The sequence below is a fragment of the Stegostoma tigrinum genome, chromosome 8, assembly GCF_030684315.1.
Source record: "Stegostoma tigrinum isolate sSteTig4 chromosome 8, sSteTig4.hap1, whole genome shotgun sequence".
In the NCBI taxonomy this organism is placed as follows: domain Eukaryota; kingdom Metazoa; phylum Chordata; class Chondrichthyes; order Orectolobiformes; family Stegostomatidae; genus Stegostoma; species Stegostoma tigrinum.
In genome coordinates this window covers 2,423,969-2,431,342 of record NC_081361.1, presented here as the reverse complement: position 1 = coordinate 2,431,342, position 7,374 = coordinate 2,423,969, and the positions used below count along the sequence as shown (strand labels likewise).

Below are 7,374 nucleotides of genomic sequence, written 5' to 3'. Positions count from 1 at the left end.
GTGTCATCAGGCATCTATCTATTCTAATCTCAGTTTCCAGCACTTGGCCCATGTACCTCTGACGTATCAGGGACAAATATCAATGAGATTAATGCTGTAATCTACAAACGGGACTGAGGCTTTGTGACAGTAAAACTGTATTACAGCTGACTTATGGAACTCATCCTCACGTTTAGCCACAGAGGGAGATGCACAGACACACCCCTCAGGATGACACTGACTCCAGGTGCTTCACGTTCACTCTCTGTCCCCACACGTTTCGCCGACAACAGGCAGATTTACATGGAACACAAATAAGTTCTCCAGGCCATGAAGCCTGTTGTTGTGAGCTCGGAATTGAAACTAACAGAGAGCTGAAAAAGGTTGCCAACACAGCTCATGCGCAACTTCCAATTTCCTTCTTTAGCTTCTGGGAATCTGGCTGCAAAATCACCTGCTGTACGTTCCAACTTCAGGTGAAGGTGTCACCTTGCTGGTATTGAAAATGGACCAACTGTGCTCGAGCCAGGCAGGAGTCAGATGTACAACCTGATCCGAAGTCAGATGCGTTATCCATTATGCCACTGGCCCACAGTGGGCACCTGGCTTCTTGTTGAGTTGAGATGTTTACAAGGACCAAGGTGGAAATGTGATACACGAGTTGAGCACCAGCAAAGGCAATCTCTGTCACTGCTTCACTTCAATGGGCATCACTTTGGGAAACAGTAAATTTCACTTGCAAAAGAAACAAATTTATCCTCAGGTGCCTGCTTCACAGTCACCTCTTTATCCATGAAGGCTTGCCATCATTTTATTCAGTTACTGTGCTAGTTTATGAACCAATCCAATGAAACGTAATTTCCGATGATTATTAATGCTAAACCTTCATCAGTGAAGTGGATGCATATGATATATTTGCAGGAAACACCTTTTGGGAACATAGACTGAAATCGATTTCATAAAGAATCACCCCCTGGCTCTCCTGAACATTAAAAAACACAGAGGCAACAATGGCTGATGCAGGATTCAAGCCAGCAGCTTCTCACATTTCTAACAGCCAGCTGATGTGAGATGCAGACCAGAAGACCAATGATGCTGTCTGCTGCTGGGCAACTTAACAATAAATGAGGTGTCAATCATGCAGTGATAGTCTCCCTACCTCGGATGTAGGAGACAGAGTTCAAGTTTTATCTGCTCCGGAAGTATATAATAACATATCTGAAAAAGCTGCTGAAAAAAAAATCTATTCCCCGTTGCTTCAATGAACATCTTCTCATTCTGTCACCATTCTGCTGGGATAGAGCTCTCTCCATTGGCAAATGCATTCAACAATTGGGCCACAGGCAGGCAGTGCTGAGGGGTGGTATACACTTTGTCGCTGTCTCTCAAATGCTGGAAGAGGGAAGGGGCAGAAGGGGTGGAATCAGACTTGTGCAGCAAATTGTAAAGGTGATTTGGAACTTTCATCAAATGACATTTATCAGAGGCAGACAGAAAGATTGTGGGCTGCTGGGAAAGATAGAAGTCAAAACTCGAGATTAATCTCTACAGCAACTTAAAATGTGATCTTTCTGGGATGTTTGAGTGAACAATTTCTAAACTTAAAGCAATTATCGAGTCCGAGAGATATTCAGCACAGAAACAGTGTTTTTGGTCATTCTCGTCCATACCGATCAGATTTCCAAAATTTATCTCGTCCTTTTTGCCAACATTTGGCCCATATCCTGTTAAACCCTTCCTGTACATGTATCCATGCCGACGCTTTTTATATGTTGTATTTATTCCAGCCTACACCATTTCCTGTGTGAGTTCATTCCATGCACACACCATCCTGCGTGTCAAAACATTACCCCTTTAAAATCTTTACCCTCAAACCATAAACCTATAACCTAAAGTTTGGACTCCACTACCCTGGGAAAAAGACCTGATCACTACCCCTCATGATTTTATTTACTTCGATAAGGTCACCCCTCAGCCTCCAACACTCCAGTGTAAAGAGCCCGATTTTATTCAGCCTCTCCTTCTGGATCATCTGCTCCAGCCCTGGCAGATTCTCTGTAAACCCTTTCATCTTTCCTTGAGCAGGGAGAGGAGGATTGAATGCAGTTTGCGAGGTTTCGTCTGTGTGTATTAACGTGGTTAATGTATGCAGAGAGGATGAACACATCCGCTTTATCCCGCCAGTTTAAATTGTGAAAATATCGGTTTTAAAGCAGTGTAAGAGGAGACTGTATCTTTCTGTGCATTGTCACTGGAAATGTTCAGCTGTGAACGATCTGCCTTTAAAAAAAAACGGTGTTTGACTTAAATTCTCACTGATTAACTGTGAGATAGAAAACAAGTTTCTGTGTTCGGGTGTTTAAGTTCATGAACATATGGATTGGAGCTGAAGCAGCTTGTGTGGAGCTGAAGCAGCTTGTGTGGTGCTGTGGCTTAGTTGGCTAATGTGCCTTTCTAACAATCAGCATAGGGGTGGTTTGAGTCCTACAGGTGCCTATGCTTAGATTGACAGTATGTTGTTTAAACCTCTTGTAAATAGTGCCAGTTGCTTGGTTCCTGAAAGCTGAAGTGGCTTGCTTCTTGTGTTTAAACTCAATGCATTATTATTCCTCTGCTCCCACTCCAGTTACCTGAGCTTAACACAACTGGCTGTTTTGTTTGTTGCTGTTTTGTGAACTGTAACAATTAACTGTTGTCAGCCACTCAGAGAGAGAAATTTTGATAAATATCCCGATTTGACAGATAAACCTGATCACTTTGCCGAAGATGACATGATTGAAATGCATAACTAATCTAGTTCCAATTAACAATCTGTGGGCCTGAAAGGTTACCTCTCTTCTGCTCCACAGATGCTGCCAGGCCTGCTGAACTTCTCAGTCAATTCCTGTTTCTCTTTCAGACTTTCAGCATCTGCAGTTCATTGACTTCTGTTCACTTGAATAATTTCTGGGACAAATCAGCCCATCTACCAGCTCCAGAGCTTCTTTCCTGCTCCTGAAAATCAGGCATCACAATAAGCGAGCAGAATAGATCTCCCATTCCCTGACCGAAAACGGAACCCAGCCTGCGGCGGTGAAAGCACCAAATCCTAACCTCTGCACCTCCAGGAAGGGCACTTGAGACTCTTGTATCTTTTCTCACCGACACTGCTTCTGACTTTCTATTTTGTACCATTTTGGCTGCAGATCAGTTTTTCCCTTTCACCAAAATTCCATTTGCGTTTTTAATTACCTGCTGCACCTGCAATCCTACTTTTAGTGATTCATGCACAAGGGCACCAAAGTCCCTCTGCACAGCAGCGTGCTGCATTTTTTTTATCATTTAAAACATAGTCCATTTTGCGTTATTCCTACCAAAATAGATGACCTCACACTGCTCAACATTGTACTCCATCTGCCAGGCCTTTGCTCCCTCACTTAGACTATCTATATCCCTCTGCAGATGTTTCGTGACTTCTGCACACTTTGCTCTATACTCGTCTTAGTGTCATCTGCAAATTTTGACACACCGTAAATTGCAAACAATTGTGGTCCCAGCACTGATCCCTGAGGCACACCACTAGCCACTGAACACCAATGAGAAAAACACTCATTTACCCCTACTCTTTGTTTTCTACTGGTCAACCAATCCTCTATCCAAGCCAATACATTACCTGTAATATGGTGCAACTTTATCTGATGTAGCAGCCTTTGATGTGGCACCTTGTCACTTGCCTTCTGGAAATCAAAATACACCACATCCACAGGTACCCCATTGTCCACATTGCAGGTAATGTCCTCAAAGAAATTCACCAAATTAATTCAGCAGGACCTACCCTTCATGAACTCATGAACATCAGTGGGACAATTTATATCCAGCTGTCTTGCTATTTCTTCCTTGAACATAGATCAATCATTTTCCCCTGTGCCGAAGTTAAGCTAACTAGACCAAAGTTACCGGCTTTTTGCCTATTTCCTTTTTTAAACAGTGACGTCACATTGGCTGTTATCAATCTGCAGGATCAACCCCAGAGTCCAGTGAATATTGGTAAATAATTACTAGTGCATTTGCTATGTCCCCCATCGCCCCTTTTAGTATCCTGGGATGCAGTTAATCATCAGGGCCAAGAGACCCCCATGTCCACTGTTAGCCCCGTTACCTTGCCCAGCACAGCCTCCTTAGTGATAATGATAATCTCTATCACAATCAATGAGAGTTTCACATCATGAGAGGTGAATTAAATGGGAAGAAACATTGAAATACATCACTTTCATAAGCTCAGAAACAGTACTACAAAAATGCTCTTTATTGAAACATACAGGTGTTATTGGCGATGTAACGGATTGGATGCAGAAAGGTTCGATCCCTCCTGGGACCGTCTGGGAACCGAGTGTCTAATATCAGAATGGAGGTCGCACATTTAAGGCAGAGTCGAGGTGAAGTTTATTCTCTCAGATGGTTGTGAATCAGTGGATTCTTTTACAGAAGAGGATTGTCAGAGCTGGCCCACAAAGTACATTTAAGGCTGAGGTTGAAAGATTTTTAGCAACAAGGGTATCAATGGGTGTCGGGAAATCCAAGAAAGTGCAGTTCAGGATTATCAAGTCAGGATTTTCCGCTCATTTAATAGCGGAGCAGACTTGATGGGCTGAGCTGTCTCCTTCTCCTCCAAAACTGCATTATGTTAATATAAAGCTGCAAATCTGACCGGAGCAAATTTTCCTTTAAAACAGGTAGATCCCATCGGGACACTGAACTTCAGTGATATTTACAAAGAGGCAGTCATTGTCAGAAGTGGGATTTGAACCCACGCCTCCAGGTGGAGACGAGAACACCCGGCTTTACAGTGGAAGGAGTCTATTCTTTGAGTCTGGCACCTTAGACCACTCAGCCATCCTGACACACCTTGGCGGCTCCAGAGCGATCTGTATACCAGGGTAAACAGGAAAAGCCAGTCTTCAGCACCCACACTGAGCCTGGCTCCATTAGGCCCACAGTCACCTCTCACAAACCACCATTGCCCTTCACTTTTCCCAACCTCCCCCTTGTTCTTGTCTGAAACAAATTGCACGTCAGGCAATTGTAGCTGACATTGCCGATGTAGAACTGTAATGTAGATTGAACTGATACCGCCTTTTCTATGACATAATTCTGCTTCAAAGATCAGTCAATATTTCATAGTTACTATTGCAAATAATAACCATGAACATGCAATGGCAGTGAAGGCACTGAATCCTAATCAGCAGACTGCAAGGGAAGAGGTATATCTCTATCACCCTGGTCACTGCCTGATTCAGCATTGTGTCTCTCATCCTTCTGCACATGATTCCTTCAGCTCCATCACGGTTTTGTCACATTGTCTTGGTTTATAATGCACAGACTACCCTGCCATCTATTACATTGCAGTTTCTAATGCATGAAACCCTACCTTACAGGGCACAGCCTTCGCTCTGTAGTGCAGTATTGAAAGCAATGGTCTTGTAAAGCACCAGTCATGAGTTTACTTCTAACTGGAGGAGATGAGAATGTTTGTACAACTGTGGCATCCAACATCTAAAAGAGGACTTTCAATATTGTCTGAAATTATGCCAGTGTCATTTCCCCCACAGGCCAGCAGTGAGGTGAGGTATTATAAACTGCAGGTTGACAAGGAAACAATGGGGAACAAACACAGAGAGGGGAGCGGCTGAATGCTTTATTTCTTTGCTGTAATCAGATTCTGGTTTTGAAGTGTGAAATGGGACTATAGAACCCAAATGGATGAAATCCTACTTTCTGGGGGTTGGTCTCTGCTGAGGCCTTTGTCATCTTCTGGGAAATGTGTCTGTGTGTTACCTTCTGAGGGTGAACATGCGGCCCAGTTCCCCAAGAGAACGTGAACATCTCAAACAGCCAGTCCATCGTCTCGTAGTGCACAAGGCTATGGGCAAAGGCTAGAAACTGGGATGTTGAGCCTCTTTCTGTGCTGTAAAACACGATGATTCAGTCATTTTGCAGGAGAAACAACTGTCGTAGAAAGAAAAAAAAAGCCAGAAGTTGTACCATTAAGAAACGATGCACACTCGTCCGCCTATATCCCTGGTGGTCTAGTGGTTAGGATTCGGCGCTTTCACCGCCGCAGCCCGGGTTCGATTCCCGGTCAGGGAATCAAGTTTTATTTTTCCTGATGGTGACAACGCAAAGGCGGTGCAGCTCTGTCTGCAATCCTTTCAATGTCAGTTCCTGTCCCCGAGAACATCAGGGTCCATATTCCAGCCGCTTAAAGAGGGGAAAGGTGCCTTAGCCGTCACTGCTCAGTCAGGCTACTCACCTTTGTGTTGTGTTGTTAGCAGGGACATCAGCAGTAAGGGGAACATTCACAAGGTAAACAACCAGCAAAGATAATCACAGTCGCCACTTCAATTCAATTGTCTCCCCTTTGTGACGCAGTGAGTTTCACTGCCATATGTCGGCAGGAAGCGACAATTCACCCGATCGAGTCTGCTCAGCCAGTCAATGAGATCACTGCTGATCTGATAAATGTCAACTCCGCTTTCCTGCTCTTCCTCCATAACCTGAGGTAAACTCGAGCCTAATCACAACATCATATATTACCGATATTTTTCGGAAGTTTAGATGACTTCAGTGACCTGTGCATGTTTGCATGAAATTGAATACAATGAAATGAGCGAAAAAAAGCCCTTCCCAAAATTCAACCCAGTGCAGGGTCAGCCATATGACAAGAGTAAGATAGCAAAAATGTTACCTCTATTTCTCCCAGCACAGATTTCTCTCTTGATGGGTTGAATATTTGCAACATTGTCATTATAATTGTGACATTATCATGGACAGATCCTCACTCAATACACAAATAACTGTGCTTCCAAAAAGTATTTTGCCTCAGATTAAAATTGCTGTGCATCTTTTCATACAGCTTGAGGTCCCAATAATCCCTGCTCCATGTCAATAGATGCTGCACCGGGTGAGGTTGGAGCTCACAGACTCTGCATTTCACGCGTCTCTATGGCCATAGAAGGACTGCACGCTCACCGATTGCATCACTTCTATCTGTATCCCCCTGGTCACTGTCTGATTCACCACTGTATCGCTCATCCTTCTGCACATCATCCCCGTGGCTCTATCTCGATTTTGTCACATTGTCTTGCCTCATAATGCACAGACTATCCCGTCATCTATTTTCACAGCGTATGGCTGCACGCTCATTGCCATCCCCATTTCCGGTTATATCTTCGCGGCTGGGTCACTGAGTTTCCCTGGTTCTGGGCCCAGGAACTGGGATTATATGGTTGTATGCAGCAATGGTTACTTCCTTGTGTGAGGGAGCTGATGAAATATCCAATGTTAAACTAGATTACTATTGAAAGGTACATTTCAACAAGAGCCAGCACTGTATACGGAGTCTTTGATATTTCGTAG

At 43.9% G+C, this 7,374-nt stretch overlaps 2 non-coding genes across 2 annotated transcripts; one reads left to right on the top strand and one right to left on the bottom strand.

The window, feature by feature from the left end:
* Positions 1-4,744: 4,744 nt before the first annotated feature.
* Positions 4,745-4,859, bottom strand: trnal-caa (transfer RNA leucine (anticodon CAA)). Its single transcript has 2 exons — positions 4,822-4,859; positions 4,745-4,779 (listed from the first exon to the last, which is right to left on the bottom strand). It is a non-coding gene; the product is annotated as a tRNA-Leu (tRNA).
* Positions 4,860-6,033: 1,174 nt separating this feature from the next.
* On the top strand, positions 6,034-6,105 carry trnae-uuc (transfer RNA glutamic acid (anticodon UUC)). The gene has a single exon. It is a non-coding gene; the product is annotated as a tRNA-Glu (tRNA).
* Positions 6,106-7,374: the final 1,269 nt, after the last annotated feature.